Raw genomic sequence first — 17,796 nt, 5'->3', positions numbered from 1 at the left:
ACTACAATTTTTCCCCATTCTTCTTTGCAAAACTGCTCAAGCTCTGTCAGCTTGCATGGGGATCAAGAGTGAACAGCCCTTTTCAAGACCAGTCACAAATTCTCAGTTGGATTTAAAGTCTGAACCCTGACTTGGCCACTCCAGGACATTAAGACCAGAAGCAGAACTGGGTCATTTGGCCCATCAAGTCTGTTCTGCCATTTAATCATGGCTGATCCTTTTTTTTCCTCCTCCACAAGCCCATTTCCCAACCTTTACCCCATAACCTTTGATACTGTGCCCAATCAAGAACCCAACAATCTCTGCCTTAACAAATTCCACAAATTCAACACCCTATGGCTAACCCACTTAGAAAATAGTCCCCACATGTATTTCTACTACCAAAGTGCATGACCATGCAATTTCAAACATTATATTTCATTTGCCACTTTCTTGCCCATTCTCCTAATCTGTCTAAGTTCTTCTGCATCCTACCTGTTTCCTCAACACTACCTGCCCCTCCACCAGTCTTCATATCACCTGCAAACCTGGCAACAAAGCCACCTATTCCATCATCTAAATCATTTATATACAGAATAAAAAGAAGTGGTCCCAACACTAACCCCTGTGGAACACTACCAGTCACTGGCAGCCAACCAGAAAAAGATCCTTTTATTCCCACTTGCTGCCTCCTACCAATCAGCCAATGCTCTAACCATGCCAGTAACTTCCCTGTAATACCATGGGCTCTTAACTTGGTAAGCAGCCTCATGTGTGGAACCTTGTCAAAGGCCTTCTGAAAGTCCAAACATACAACATCCACTGCATCTCCTTTATCTATCCTACTTGTATTCTCCTCAAAGAATTCCAACAGGTTCATCAGGCAGGATTTTCCCTGACGCAACCCATGCTGACTTTGTCCTAGTGTCACAAAATGCTCCATCACCTCATCCTTAACAATTGACACTAACATCTTCCCAACCACTGAGGTCAGGCTAATTGGTCTATAATTTCCTTTCTGCTGCCTTCCTCCTTTCTTAAAGAGTAGAGTGACATTTGCAATTTTCCAGTTTTCTGGCACCATGCCAGAGTCCAATGATTTTTGAAAGATCATTTCTAATGCCACCACAATCTCTAATGCTGCCTCTCTCAGAATCCTAGGGTGCAGTGTGTCTGGTCTGGGTGACTTATGTACCTTTAGGTCTTTCAGCCTTTCGAGAACCTTCTCTCTTGTAACAGTATCTGCACCCACTTCTCTTCCTTCACACTCTACAATATCAGGCATACTGCTAGTGTCTTCCACAGTGAAGACTGATGCAAAATACTCATTTAGTTCATCTGCCATCTCCTTGTCCCCTGTTATTATTTCTCCTGCCTCATTTTCTAGCATTCCTATATCCACTCTCATCCCTCTTTTATTTTTTTTACATACTTGAAAAAACTTTTACTATCCACTTTGATATTATTTGCTAGCTTGGGTTCATATTTTCTTTTCCCTTCTAATGAATCTTTTAGTTGTTCTCTGTAGATTTTTTAAAACTTCCCAATCCTCTATCTTCCCACAAATTTTGATTTGTTGTATGCCCTCTCTATTGTTTTTACATTAGCTTTGACTTCCCTTGTCAGCCACAGTTGTACTATTTTGCCATTTGAGTATTTCTTTATTTTTGGCGTACGCATGTTCTGCACCTTCCTCATTTTTCCAAGAAACACACACCATTGCTGCTCTGTTGAAATTGCTGCCAGCAGCTCCTTCCAATTTACTTTGGCCAACTCCTCGCTCATACCACTGTAGTTTCCCTTACTCCACTGAAATTCTGCTATGTCAGACTTTATTTTCTCCCTATCAAATTTCAGTTGAACTCAATCATATTGTGATCACTGGTTCCTAAGGGTTCTTTTACCTAAGCTCCCTACTCACCTCTGGTTCATTACATGACACCCAATCCAATATAACTGACCCCCTAGTAGGCTCAACGACAAACTGTTCTAAAAAGCTATCTCAGGCATTCAACAAACTCACACTCTTGAGATCCATTACCAATCTGATTTTCCCAATCAACCTGCAAGTTAAAATCTCCCATGACTATCACAACATTGCCCTTTAACTTTCCTGTGTAGCTTTGGCTTTATGCTTGCGGTCACTGTCCAAACAAATCTCCAAAGTCATAGCTCTCTTGCAGACGCCATTGGATTTTCCTCCAGGATTTTCCTGTATTTTGCTGCATTCATCTTACCCTCTACCTTCACAAGCCTTCCAGGGCCTGCTGCAGTGAAGCATCCCCACAGCATGATGCAGTCACCACCATGCTTCATGGTAGGGATGGTGTGTTTTTGATGATGTGCAGTGTTTGAGCTTTTTGGCCATCAGAGTAAGCCAATTTTGCTTTCACCAGACCATAGAATCTTCTTCCAGCTGACTTAAGAGACTGCCACATGCCTTCTGGCAAACTTTCATGTGAGTTGTTTTCAATAGTGGCTTTCTCTTTACCACTCTCCCATTAAGCAGTGACCGGTGAAGCACCCAGGCAACAGTTCTTGTTTGTGCAGTCTCTCCCAACTCAGCCACTGAAGCTTGTAACTCCTCCAGAGTTGTCATAGGTCTCTTGTTGGCCTCCCTCACTAGTCCCCATCTTGCACTAGTTACTCAATTTTTGAGGACGGCCTGCTCTAGGCAGATGTACAGCTGTGCAATATTCTTTCCATTTCTTAATGATTGACTGAAGGGATATTCTGTAACTTGGAAATTTTCTTGTATCCATCTCCTGACTTGTGCTTTTCAATAACCTTTTCACAGACTTGCTTGGAGCGTTCTTTTGTCCTCATGGTGTTATTTTGCCAGGATACTGACTCACCGGAAGTTGGACCTTCCAGATACAGGTGTATTTTTGCTATAATCAGTTGAAACACCTTTACTGCACGTGGTGATCTCCATTTAACTAATTATGTGACTTCTAAAACCAATTGGCCACACCAGCAATGATTAGGTGTGTCATATTAAAGGGGTGGGGGTTGAATACTTTTTATAGACACAGTGTGCTCAAAGTAAGAGTGATCTTTACTACCACACTCTGTCAAGTTAAAATCATGAAGCTTCTAGAGCTGTAGCTTCTCAGACCTCTGCATCCTGTAGAAGACGGATCTTAGCCATAGTCTGTACAGACAGCTGGTCTTGGTCTTGATGTGCACCTGCAGCACAAAGCCCCTTCTATCTGGGAAGACTTAAATGATTCTTCCACAATCCATGATTTTCAAGATTCTGTGTCATCAACCATAAGCACAATGTATCCTAGGAGGAAAGTGTGTTATACCTGACCATTTCTGATGTTGAAGTGCATTAACAAAGGAATCTGTCTAAAGAATTTGTTACGTACCCCGTAACTGGGTTGCCAAACCAGCAGAAATGGATCACTCGGTTGGAGTCTGGATTACTAGAACTAAGAAAGTTTTATTAAAGAAACAAGCAACACAGTAATCAAAAGGATAATAAATGCAACAGTTCAGCAATGATAAACACACATGTGCACAGAATTAAGATAACAGGATCAATCAAGCTCTATCGTTGTCTAAGGGTAAATGACCAATTTCAAAGTGACGCAAAGTTCAGTCCAATTTAGTTCAGTTGGCAGTAATTGTTGCCGTGGCGATGGACAATGTGGGGGGAAGGAGAGAGAGAACAAGAACGAATGATCATTCAAAATGGCTTCCACACAGAGACCTGCGATATTGCTCACAAGCAGCTTTCGGGCGAGTCCTTTGTGATGTCACCTGAGGTCACCGACTGTGACCCCTCCTCCAGATGCGGTCGATCCTCTGCAGTGAACCCGGCACCCAAGCAAGGGTGGACACACACCGGGTTCCCACTGATCGTACCTTTCCACCCTGTGCGTCTATGGCTTGGTTCCGCAACCAGCCTTTCAAACGACTCCCGCCGACTTGCGGGGGGGGGGGCACCGCTTCCAGAGTCTCGTTACCTCGTGGTGTCGTGTGTATCTTGCCTTAGCGAACCTGTCCCTTTTTATCCCCCTGCTGGGGTATTGCCTGTCCATCACTTCAAACAGTTCAGGGTTCAAAGGGGGAGCCGATCTTGACAATACCCAGACTGATGTCTCCTTCATTGACATCTCCAAATGCTGCTTCATTGTGTTCCTTATCTCTCCCTCTCCTGAAGAGAGGTGGCAGACCAACTGCTGATACCCCCGGTGCCAGCACAGGACAGCTACATCTTAATCTATGTGTATTCTCATCACAAATTCGACACTTCAATGTGAACAATTCGTATAGCTAGACAAGTAAATATGACCCCATACCTCATTGTATTCCTTCTGCTCTTCACCTTAGAAGGTCCAAAGTAGTCCACACCTACACGTGTAAACAGAGGTTCATCTAGAGAGAGCCTGTCCAGAGGTAGATCCTGAGGCTGCATCCAACCATCAACAAACAAGTCACTTAGACAATATTTTTCTTAGAGGTGTACTAGTACTGGGAATCCAGTATATTTGGTGCAACCTGGATAAAGTGGTAATGGCCATTATGTCCCAGCTCTTGATGTACAATCCTCATCATGAGGTCTGAGGTATAAAGATCCTTTGCCGGTATAGCAGGATGTTTGGACTCTTCAGGCATAGTTACCCTACTAAGCCATCCACCAATCCACATACACCATCTTCAAGTACTGGACTGAACCTGAAAATATGGCTGTTCCTTTTCACACTTTTTCCCGTTTGCAAACTTGAGAATTCACCTGGAAATCTCTCTATTTGGCAAAATCCAATGATCTCCATTTCAGCCTTTCTGAGCTGCTCCACTAAGAGACATTTGCAGCCAATCTGACCTTTGGCCTTCTCATTCTCTCTCTCTCCAAAGAATGTTGTCTTCGTCCAAGTCATACTGAGCAAGAGAAATGTCCCCTTCCTCCCTCTTCCAACTACGAAACAAGAGCAAGTTCTTAAATCAAAGAATCCAGGTCACTGTCTTCCTCAAATGGTTCTAGGAATCAGAATCAGAATCAGGTTTAACATCATTGGCATTTGTTGTGAAATTTGTTAACTTTGCAGCAGCGGTACAATGTAATACATGATAAATATAGAAAAAAATAAATTACAGTAAGTATATATGTATATTAAATAAATTAAAAATCATAGTGCACAAACAGAAATGATTTCTAAAAAATGAGGTAGTGTTCATGGATTCAATGTCCATTTAGAAATCCGATAGCATTGAGGAAGAAGCTGTTCCTGAATCAGACTGTGTGCCTTTAGGCTTCTGTACCTCCTTCCTGACAGTAAAAATGAGAAGGCATGTCCTGGGTGATTAGGGTCCTTAATATCCCTTTCTGATGCACTGCTTCTTGAAGATGTCGTGGAAGCTAAAGAGGCTAGTACCAATGATGCAGCTAATTATTTTTACTAATTTCTGTATCATCATCAAACTTATAGATGGCATTTGAGTGAAGTGATGGATTGTACGTGCTACCACGACACCTCCTCTTCAATCTGCATGGCATTGTAACACTCCACTTGATTTCCGAATCATTTAGCAGAAGTTCATCAGAACAATCGGGATTAACAGGCCATTCAATTTCAGGCTGAAGAGGATACCAAGGCCCTGACACATAAGTCTCATTCTTCAGGAATGCCTTCACCGTTAACTCTCTAGCAGTCACATATGCCAGGTTGCTTGAAGTGTTTATATACCTCCATTGAGATGCTTGTGAGACCTTAAGAATTTCTGAAACTCTGCTTGCAACAAAGGTTCAGAACCTGGAAGTTCTGTTCCTGATATACTTCAACACAGAAGTATTATCAGGCCAAAACACTGAGTAATAAAGCTGCATGTACATCTATCTTCTTGTTCCTCAATATGTCCACACGGCTTTCCATCATAGCAGCGATGAGCTCCATACGAGGGATGGAAATTGACTTCAATGGAGCTATCCTGGATTTTTCCATGATAAAATCACTGTGCACCTGAGAGCATGTGTTGTGCAATTATGGGTAACTATTGGAAGTATCAGACTGAATGAACCACTATATATCCAGTGCTCTCTCCACTGAAGGAATATCTTGACCCAAATCCAAATCCAAATCCAAATCCTTCATGACTTTTGCTCTTTGCTCCTCTGGTATCACACTATGTCTTTTGCTTCTCCACTATGATAGGGATTCTCCAGGAGGCGCTTATGGAGTGAGGTTAAGTTTGGCTTCGCTCCATTACCCTTACTTTTTTTTTTACCTATGATCACCCTTATTGAATTTATTTTTACCTACACTAAAAGACATTTATTACAGAATTATCCTTGAGCTTTGACCATAAACTTCGAAGAAATGAGCAAAGAAATAAGTACAAGATCTAAAGGGCGAGATCCAAAAAACAGGAAAGACTCCGATGGTAACGGGGGAAAAGAAAAGTTGAACCTAAGCAAGTTGAATTAACTTATGATACACTGTTGAAACTTTTAAGTGAAAAATTTGAGGAACAATGTCTAAGTTTTAAAGAAGAGTTAAAGTCAATTATGGATTCTTTTCAATCGCTTGGTCTCGAAGTTAAGCAGCAACAAAGCAAAGTTGCAGAATTGGATGAGAAAGCTCGGAGGAGAGATCTGAAAATTGAGAGTTTGGAACAAAAATTGTCTTCGACATCTAAATAGCTGGAGAGTTTTAAATCTAAGTTTATTGATCTTGAAAATCGATCAAGACAGAACTTATTGGTCTCCTCGAGGGTGTTGAGAAAGGGGATCCTTTGAAATTCTTTTCTCAACTTTTAAAGGATGTGTTTAGCTCTGAATTCGCAAATGACCCTCCATTGCTGGATCGAGCTCACCGCTCTTTACGTCCCAAATCAGATTTCCATGCTAAACCGAGACCAGTGATTATCCAGTTTCATTACGTTCAAGTCAAAGAGCAGCTCATCTGAATTGCCTGTTGGAAAGGTATAATTAAATTTCAAGATTATCAATTTCATCTCATTGAAGATTTTAGTCCAGAAGTGATGAAGGAGCGTCTGGCTTTCAAACCTTTGATGTCGGAATGCTGCCAAAAATGTCTCAGACCAGCTTTATTATAGGAACACTCACAATGTGCTGGAGGAACTCAGCAGGTCAGTCAGCATCAGTTGAAAAGATTAGTCGACGTTTTGGCCTGAAACGTCGACTAATCTTTTCAACTGATGCTGACTGACCTGCTGAGTTCCTCCAGTGTATTGTGAGTGTTCCCTTGACAACAGCATCTGCAGTTTATTTTGTGTTCCAGCTTTATTATACCCAGCACATTTAAGAATTTCTCCTCTAGATGCCCCATGTCATTTCTTTAATTCCACAAGCGCTGTGCGAAGTTTCCTGGATGAGCATTATCCAACTACTCTGCTCTAATTAATGTATGGCTCACGCAGTTTTGGCTCTGTTCTTACCTGTTTCTTTTTAACGCTTATAATTACCTTATGAAGATGGACCTTTATAAGTTCAAGATTTTTGTTTTTGGTTAGTAGTGAGGTATTTTTCATATTTTAGTTAAAATTCATTTTTTTTCATTTTGTTCATTTCTAACTATATGATTTTTGAAACTGTCATTAATTGTTTGATATTGAATTTTTATTTTACTGAGGGAACATCTTGTGTCTTTTTTTGCTTTGTATAACCAAGATGGCGTTTTGTTTTTCTTTTTTCATAATACCTCTTGTCTTTTTTACTGCCCCACTTTTTCGTGTTCCTCTTCCCATAAGTCCTTTCTTTTTCTTGAAGTGCTATTTTTAACTGCTTAAGTTTGTAATTGACTAATAATATTTATTGGTGCTTACTCTTTTCTCTCATTTTAGAAACCACAATATGAAGACATCTTATTTTAGTGTATTGTTACATACCCCGTGACTGGGTTGCCAAACCAGCGGAAATGGAACGCTTGTTGGAGTCTGTGATTACTAGGAACTAATAAAGTTTTATTAAAGAAATAAGTAATACAGTACACTAATTGTAAGGATATAAATGTAACAAGTTAGCAATGATAATATACACATATGCACAGAACTAGGGTAATAGGAATCAACCAAGCTCTATTGCAGTCTAGGGGTAAAATGATCAGTCTTAAGTGAAGCAGAGTTCAGTTCAGTTTAGTGCAGTTCGAAGTAGTCGCTGTTGTTGTACCATTGGGGGCGAGAGAGAGAGAGTGAGAGATGCAGTTGGTTTCAGGCAGACCATTTGATGTCTTCGCAGTTGGTTTTGGGCAGACCTTTTGATGTCTTATAATCCCGCTGTGGTCACTGATGGTGACCCCTCTATTCCGGAGACGATCGTTCTTCCGCAGTGAACCTGGCACCCAGGCAAGGGCGGACACACACCCCAGGTTCCCGCTGATCATACCTTTACACCCTGTAAGCCTCTGATTGGTTCCCGCGAACCGGCCCTCCAAAGTCTCACCAACTTGTGGGGGCACACTTCTCTTTCCAGGGTCTCGTGGCGTGTCTCGTGCCTTAGCAAACCTGCTCTTTTTATTATCACCTGTCAATCAAACTTCAAACAGTTCAGGTTCAAAGCAACCAGTCTGTCAATATCTGAATTGTGTTTCTTTCTCGTTAATCTCTCTCTTCTCTCTTATTAGCATTTTGAATGTTTCTCCATTGTCTTCCGTTATCTCTCTCATTAGCATCATCTGTGCGGTAGCTCTGCTTGGTGTCACACATGACAATATATGTCAAACTTTTGTGTTTTTCTTTTTCTGTTACAGTGTAGTGTTTTTTAATTTCTTTTGGATTTCGGGTGGTTCTCTTTTCAACATAGATCTTTGGAGTTGCCTTCTGGAGAAATGGGGGTAGATTTAGTGTTAGTTTATTCTCTGGCCTTTTCCTAGCTTAGTTTCGGGTCTTTGTGGGTGGAGGGTGGGGGGATTTCTACTATTAGTTTTTTTTCAAATGGGCTGACTTATAACTATAAAAATGTCTGCAGTGTTGTGACTTCTGGTTCCTTTCTGAATTTTTATTCCTGTTCCAATTTCATGAGTTTACATTTTGGTTAACTGTTTACATACCAAAGGGTTGATTCTAAGAAAATATGGTTCAGACTATTAATTTTGTCTCTTGGAACACAAACGGTTTAAACCATCCGATTAAACGGAAAAAGATTTTTAAAGTATTTCAAAGACTGAATGCTCATATTATTTTTGCACAAGAAACTCGTGAGGAAAGAGGATAAATCAGTGTTTTTTTAGGTTTTGAAAGGATTAACAGTTTCATTTGTACTCTCAGGCCAAAGTTGAAGGGGTTTCAATTTTTATAGATTCCTCAGTTACATTTGTACATCATGACATTTTTTCAGATCCGTATGGCAGATTTTTGTTAATTACTGGGTTACTTTTTAATAAAAAAGTCATTATGGTTAATGTCTATGCTCCAAACGTGGATTATCCCGAATTTTTTAAGGATTTATTTACTTCCTTTCCAAATTTAAATGAGTATATGTTGATAATGGGTGGTGATTTTAATTGTTGTTTAAATCCTTTGATGGATAGATCTATATCTAGTCAGGCTTTACCGAATAAGTCGTCTACTCTTATCAACTCTTTTATGATTGACTCTGGAATTTCAGAAATTTGGAGATTTCTACACCCTAAGGATAAAGAGTTTTCATTCTTTTCACATGTATATCATACTTATTCTAGAATTGACTACTTCTTTATTGACTCTCATTTAATTCCATCTGTGATTGACTGTAACTATGACATTATTTCCAGTTTTGATCATGCACTAATGAAACTTTCTATCAAGTTAATGGATACATTTCCTGGTACTAGACAATGGCGGTTTAATTCTAATCTGCTTCAAGACTCAGATTTCATCAAATTTATCAAGCATGAGATTGATTTCTTCTTTTCAACTAATATTATGGAAGGAATTTCCAGCGGGACATTATGGGACACTCTTAAAGCATATATCCATGAACAGATTATTTCCTATTCTGTTGGATTGAAAAAACGTATTAAGAATGAAATACTTGTGTTGGTTGATAAGATTTAAAAAATTGATAAGAAATATTCCATTGCTCCTAGTAAGGAGCTTTATAAACAGAGAGTCGAACTTCAAATGGAACATAGCTTATTACAAACATCCTCGATCAAAAATCAACTAATAAAAACCAGAAGTGAGTTTTATATACATAGTGATAAATCAAGTAAAATATTAGCTAATCAATTGAAAACTGCTTCGGTTAAACATCAAATTATCAAGATTCGCAAACATGATGGTACCTTGACAGTTGATCATGACGAGATAAACAAATCTTTTCAAGAATTTTATACCTCTTTATGTTACTCAGAATTTCCTCATGATTCCAATATAATGCATGACTTTTTAAGGAAATTGAACTTTCCGAAATTATCACCCGAAGAACATTTCACATTAGAAACTCCTATTATAGATGAAGAAATAAAGGGTGTTATTTCCTCAATGAACTCTGGCAAAGCACCTGGTCCAGACGGCTATACAGTAGAATTCTTCAAGTTTTTTTCTTCTACTCTTTCTCCTTGGTTATGTAGAGTTTTTAAAGAAGCAATTAATACAGTTAAATTACTACAATCATTTTATGGAGTTTCTATTTCTCTAATTCTTAAAAAAAAATAAAGATCCTACTGAATGTGCGATCCTACTGAATGTGCATCATATAGACCGATATCCCTGTTGAATATAGTTTCTTAAGATTTTTTCTAAAATATTAGCAACTAGGTTAGAGAAGGTATTGCCTCAAATTATTTCTGTGGACGAAATTGGATTTATAGAAATTGTTATTCATCTTTTAATATTAGGAGATTAATGAATATTGTTTATACTCCTTCACTTAGAACTCCAGAATGTGTCATTTCATTAGATGCTGAGAAAGCTTTTGACAGAGTTGAATGGCCATATTTATTCAGTGTGCTTGAGACATTTAACCTTAGCCCAATATTTATATCTTGGATTAAATTGATATATCATTCTCCTGTAGCTTCGGCTTTCACTAATAATCAAAGATCTCCCTTTTTTTCAACTATTTTGGGGTACTAGGCAGGGATGTTCTCTTAGTCCATTATTATTTGATATTGCTCGAGAACCTTTAGCAATTGCTATTTGAGATTCACCTAATATTCTTGGTATTGCCTGTGGGAATGAGATACATAAGTTATCACTATATGCAGACGATTTGTTATTATATATTTCCAATCCTGAGAAATCCATTCCTGCAGTTTTATCCTTGTTGGCTCAGATTAGTAATTTTTCTGGTTATAAATTGAACCTTAATAAGAGTGAACTTTTTCCGCTAAATATGCAGGTTCCAATTTATGGATGTTTACCATTTAGATTAGTTACCGACTATTTTACTTATTTAGGGGTTAAAATTACAAAAAAGCACAAGGATTTATTTAAGGCTAATTTTTTACCTTTAATTGATCAGATTGAACAGCTGTTTACTAAATGGTCACCAATGTCTTTGTCATTGATAGGTCAGATTAATGCTATCAAGATGATTATTTTACCTAAATTCTTATATTTATTTCAAGTGGTGCCAATCTTTATTCCGAAATCCTTTTTTGATAACGTTGTTTCTAAAATTTCTTCATATATATATAGCAGAATAAAAATCCTAGGTTAAGCAAAGGATATTTACAAAAGTCTAAAAAGGAGGGTGGTCTGGCATTGCCAAACTTTAGATTTTACTATTGGGCAATTAATATTTGATATTTAAAATTTTGGACATGGGACTTGGACATAATTTCAAGTCCACATTGGGTAAATCTTGAATGTAAATCTGTACAAGGGTTTTCACTGGGTTCTATTTTAGGGACTTCGCTTCCCTTTGCTCTTTCTAAATTGCATAAACAAATAGATAATCCAATAGTTAAATATACCTTACGAATATGGTTTCAATTTCAAAAATTTTTTGGGTTGAATCAATTTATTCTAGCAAGCCCTATTACATCTAATTTTTTTCAACGCTCTATTATGGATCAAGCCTATTTGGTTTGGAAAACCAAAGGTATATTACGATTTTGTGATCTACAAACCCCATTTCCAGTAAAGTTGGGATATTTTCCAAAATGCAATAAAAACAAAAATCTGTGATATGTTAATTCACATGAACCTTTATTTACAAAGTACAAAGAAAAGATTTTCAATAGTTTTACTGACCAACTTAATTGTATTTTGTAAACATACACAAATTTAGAATTTGATGGCTACAACACACTCAACAAAGGTTGGGACACAGGCATGTTTACCATTGTGTTACATCACCTTTCCTTTTAATAACAATTTTTAATTGTTTTGGAACTGAGGATACTAATTGTAGTAGATTTGTAATTGGAAATTTTGTCCATTCTTGCTTGATATAAGACTTCAGCTGCTCAACAGTCCGTGGTCTCCGTTGTCTGATTCTCCTCTTCATGATGCGCCATACATTTTCAATAGGAGATAGATCTGGACTGGCAGCAGGCCAGTCAAGCACACGCACTCTGTGTCTACAAAGCCACGCTGTTGTAGCCCGTGCAGAATGTGGTCTGGCATTGTCCTGCTGAAATAAGCATGGATGTCCCGGGAAGAGACGTCGCCTTGATGGCAACATATGTCTCTCTAAAATCCTAATATATGCCTCAGAGTCAATGGTACCTTCACATACATGCAACTCACCCATGCCGTGGGAACTGATGCACCCCCATACAATCACAGATGCTGGCTTTTGCACCTTTCGCTGATAACAATCTGGATGGTCGTTTTCAACTTTGGCACAGAGAACTTGACGCCCGTTTTTTCCGAAAACTAGCTGAAATGTGGACTCATCTGACCACAGCACACGGTTCCACAGTCTTTCGGTCCATCTGAGAGGAGCTTGGGCCCAGAGAACTCGCCGGTGTTTCTGCATAGAGTTGATGTATGGCTTCCTCCTTGCGTAATACAGTTTCAAGTTGCATTTCTGGATGCAGCGACGGACTGTGTTGAGTGACAATGGTTTTCTGAAGTACTCCCGAGCCCAGGTGGCAATAATTGTCACAGTAGCATGACGGTTTCTTTGGCAGTGCCGCCTGAGGGCTCGAAGATCACGCGCATTCAACAGTGGTTTCCGACCTTGCCCTTTACACACTGAGATGTCTCTGAATTCTCTGAATCTTTTCACAATATTATGTACTGTAGATGTTGAAAGACCTAAATTCTCTGCAATCTTGCATTGAGAAATGTTCCTTTTAAACTGACTAACAATTCTATCACGAATTTTGGCACAAAGGGGTGAGCCACAACTCATCCTTGCTTGCAAAGACTGAGCCTTTGATGGACACTACTTTTATACCCAGTCATGATACCTCACCTGCCACCAATTAGCCTGCTTAATGTGGAGTCTTCCAAGCCGGTGTTACTTGAATATTCTGTGCACTTTTCAATCTTATTTTAACTCTGTCCCAACTTTTGTTGAGTGTGTTGCAGCCATCAAATTCTAAATTTATGTATATTTACAAAATACAATTAAGTTGGTCAGTAAAACTATTGAAAATCTTTTCTTTGTACTTTTGTCAGTTAAATAAAGGTTCACGTGAATTAACATATCACAGATTTTTGTTTTTATTGCATTTTGGAAAATATCCCAACTTTTCTGGAAATGGGGTTTGTATTTTTGGACAACTGTTTCATGTCCTTTGAACAATTATCTAATACATATAATTTGCCTTGATCCCATTTCTTTAGATAGTTACAGATTAGAAACTTTTTAAATACTGTTCTTCCTACCTTTCCGAATCTATACCCAGCGGATATTTTGGAAAAAAATTCAGATGTAAATCCTTTTCAGAAAGGTGTAATAGCAACCATTTATAATATAATTATGAAAATACATCCAGACTTATCTAATAAAATTAAGGATGTTTGGGAAAGGGAACTTAAGCTTACTTTGCCTATTGAAAAATGGGACCAAATTCTTCAATTAGTTAATTCATCTTCTTTATGTGCTGAACATGTGCTGATACAGTTTAAAGTAGTACATAGGGCCCATATGTCTAAGGATAAATTAGCTCGTTATTACTCTCATATAAATCCTGTATATGATAGATGTCACTCTGAGATAGCTTCTTTAACTCGTATGTTTTGGTCACGTCCTTGTTTGAAAAAATATTGGAAAGGTATCTTGGATATTATTTCAACTGTTTTGAGTATTGATTTAAAACCTCACCCTATTACAGCAATTTTTGATTTACCAATAATAGAACCAATTCATCTAACCTCTTCAGCTCGTCGGATGATTGCATTTGTTACATTAATGGCTAGAAGATCCATTTTGCTGAATTGGAAAGAGATTAATCCTCCCACTACATTCTATTGGTTCTCTCAAATTATGCTGTTTAAATTTAGAAAAAAATTAGAAGTGCCATTTATGATCCTTCTATTAAATTCGAAAAGACTTGGAGGCCATTTATTCAACACTTCCATATGATGTAATTTGACCTTTTCCAAACCTATTCTATTACTTTCAAATATATGGAGAGAGGATCGGAGTTACTGACACTAACGGTCCTATTTGACGCAACATAAGAGCCCATGTCTTTTTCTTTTCTTTAGTTTAGTTGATTAGTATTGTTTAGTTTTTTTGGGGGGGGGGGTATTTTGTTTTTTTTTCTTTTTCTATGCTACTTCTACATTTTTTCTTATATTCGTATTTTGTAAGAGTTTGGGAGATTTAATATCCGTGTGTTAACTGAGTTTATATTTTTATATGCTAATTATTAATAATGTAATCCCAATAGCTTTGTATTAATATTATGTTATGTTTAACATTTTGATATCAATAAAAAGATAGGGAAAAAAACACATTTGGAGATAAATCCTTCATGACGGCTGTGTAGTCAGTGTGAAATGACAAATCCTCCTTAAACCCCTTCCTTAGATTTGGAGCACTCTGTTCAGAAATTTTCCTATTATTTGGCATGTTAACCTCTGGTCTTTCTCAAAGGCAGACTAATCTGGTAGTGGCTGTTCACCAGTTTTATGGAATTTATAACCAGCTCCATGAATTTGTGATCTTCTTTTGACAAACCAGGTTGTTCATCCTGACTGCATTCAAGGAAATCTGCATTGAACTGCTACTGCAAAGCTCATCCAAGTTTAAACGATATTCTGTTAATTGTCAGCTCTGGCTTTGCACAGTTTCTTCAATCACCATGGTCTCCTTTCAGTGGTCTAATCACAGTCTAACCTGTTTAGTGAATGAGTCACCGGAGAAAAGTACTGGTAGATACAAAGCAGCTTTTTATTCGACCAAACAAGGTACGGCAGGCATCATATGGAGATACTTTTGGTTGATAGCTCTGCTAGCCCAACACGGAGCTCGATATTTTATGTGCTAGGGCAATTCCATATTTACAACGTATCAGCAATGATTTCTTTATAACTACACACAAATTTCATACCTCCCGATTCGCACCCTCACCACATAGCTAAATGAATTTTAATCAGCATTGTCTACTCTGTGATTCACAGCTTTTAGGAAGCTATTGTTCATTTAAATGAAATCTACAATTTACATTCAGAATTGAAGATTGGTGGCTGAGAAGTCATTTGCTAAATGTAAATGTACTAAACCCAAAATTCGCTCTAACACAACCCAACGTTGTTCTATCGTGTAGGGTCCATCATTAACACTGCGAATCACTTGCAATGACTCCAATATTTTAGGCACATTTGTCCCTATCAGCACTCAATTTCCTAATTAATCTCTGGCAAATGCGAGACCATCCCAGAGATCCCTCTGTTGTGGAATGTACAAACGTTTGTACTTTCCTGCTTATAGATGTTAGGAAGTTCACAATAGTTTTCACTGTCTAAGCCAGCCACTTCCAATCATGAAACAATGTAGCTATTCATGATCTTCTCTTGACCCATGGTGCATAAGAGAGTGTGGGTCCTTTTTCCTGTGAGATTGAGCTTGTTCATGAGGCCCACTGTGCAGAACATTGCCATGCTTCCTTGATCTAGGAAAGCATAAGTAACCACTGTCTTGTTACCCTTCTTAGACTTCACTTGTACTGGAACGTGCGCAGCCCTCCGGTGAAAAATGATATGGTATCCGTTAAATAGGGGCTGTGGACAATTCTGATTTGATGGAGAGGGACGTGAAAGCACAGAGGAACATCCGGAAAAATTTCTGAAACACTCGCTGTCATTACTGCATGGTCGGGAATCTTTCGGAGGGAAGGCCTCAAAATCCCCGGCTTTGCCTGCTGTTGGCGACCGAGAAGGAGGTCGAATCATTCGGATAGAGATGGCGCTCAGTACTCGGTGTCGGAGAGCTGATCAGAGCTTGAAGTTTTCGGATGATTCAGAGTCGGACTGTGGTCGGGTATGGCAGGGAGAGTTTTTCTTCCTTCTCCCGTCTGCGTGAGCTGTGGGACATTTGAGAAACTTTGAACTTTACTGTGCTCATGGACTTCTTCATCAAGTTATGGTATTGTTGCACTATTGTAACTATATGTTGTAATTATGTGGTTTTGTTAGTTTTTTTCAGTCTTGGTCTGTCCTGTGTTTTGTGATATCACACCAGAGGAAATATATATATCATTTCTTAATGCATGCATTACTAAATGACAATAAAAGAGGACTGCGTGGCTTCATAATCTAACTATGAGAAGTTTGCCATCATGATCACCATTCCCTGTAAGGCCATTGGATACCAGGGCACTACTCACTGCTGTGTCTGATTCTTTCATGGCTTGTTTTGATTCTGCACCCTTTTCATTATGAAGTATGCTGGGATGCTTGTCACTGCATATCTTGCATGAAAGACACTTCCTGCAATCCTTGCTGATGCGTCCTGTACACAAACAGACAAAGCAAACACCGTTTTCTGTTAGGAAGGCAATCTCACATTGAGCCCCTTTCTCCAGCTGAGGGCATAAATCGAATTTATGTTCACCCTCACAGAACAGACAAACCCTTTCGACTGATGAAACCATCTCCCGTCCATTTGCTCCAGCTTCAGTTTTAGCTTTATTTCTCACAGTGGCCGCAGTTGTGGCAAAGCTGCTTCAAAGCCTTAGAATGAAATTGGAGACTTAGTTTTGTTTACACCTTTGCTTTTTGCCCTCGATGTAGCATCCTGTATATTCCCAAACACCAGGCGTGCAGCAACCTTCACTTGCCTTTCAATAAAATCAGCAGTGTCAATGAAAGTAATCATATGTGTGTGCCTTTCTTGCAGTTTACAGACTATCATTGTCCATTTATCCCTAAGCATATAGGGCAATTTCTTTACAACAATTAACATATTATTGGGCATGGTCAGTTCTCAGGACATTAATTTTAGCCGTATCTGCAGCAATTTTTTCCTCCAACTTAAGCTGTTCCTTCCTTTTCTGCAACTGCTCTTTTTCCATAGGTGCTCCTCTTGCTCTTCCTGCGCTTGTTTGTCCTTCAGTAATTGTTGATGTGCAATTAATGTAGGTAAATTAACCTCTTATTTAATACATGCAGAGGTGATGGTAGATACAGAAGATTTTATTCCTGCAACAGAATTTTGAGAGCTGACATTAGACACACTCATTCAGTTTCACATCATCCTGTGGGTCACCTGCTCCATGTGTAGTCAAAACATGTCCTGAACTTGAGAAACATTGTCTGATGGAAGGTTCACTTGTTGCAGCAAAATGTCCTTCAATGTAACATGTTTGGGTCGATTATTGTTTTGTATCCTCTATGGAGGCACTGCAGTAGTGATCAATGTTTGGAAAAAATTGGTTCTGCTTTTCATGTTCAGCCTTGGGAAGTAATGAGATTAGCATATGAGGCTGTTTAGTAACAGCTTCACAGAGGTTAGTCAAGTCC

General features: G+C 38.7%; 1 protein-coding gene across 1 annotated transcript in view; it reads left to right on the top strand.

Annotated features, from left to right (window-relative positions):
• Positions 1-17,114, top strand: part of LOC134348384 (craniofacial development protein 2-like) — a 58,283-nt gene extending 41,169 nt beyond the window's left edge. Inside the window, exon 3 of the transcript XR_010018413.1 lies at positions 15,990-17,114. The gene's annotated coding sequence lies outside the window, so the exon portion shown is untranslated. The remainder of the gene's footprint in view (positions 1-15,989) is intronic.
• Positions 17,115-17,796: the final 682 nt, after the last annotated feature.

This window comes from Mobula hypostoma, chromosome 6 (assembly GCF_963921235.1).
Source record: "Mobula hypostoma chromosome 6, sMobHyp1.1, whole genome shotgun sequence".
Classification (NCBI taxonomy): domain Eukaryota; kingdom Metazoa; phylum Chordata; class Chondrichthyes; order Myliobatiformes; family Myliobatidae; genus Mobula; species Mobula hypostoma.
The sequence above is the reverse complement of the archived record's forward strand: the minus strand, read 5'-3'. Positions and strand labels throughout refer to the sequence as shown.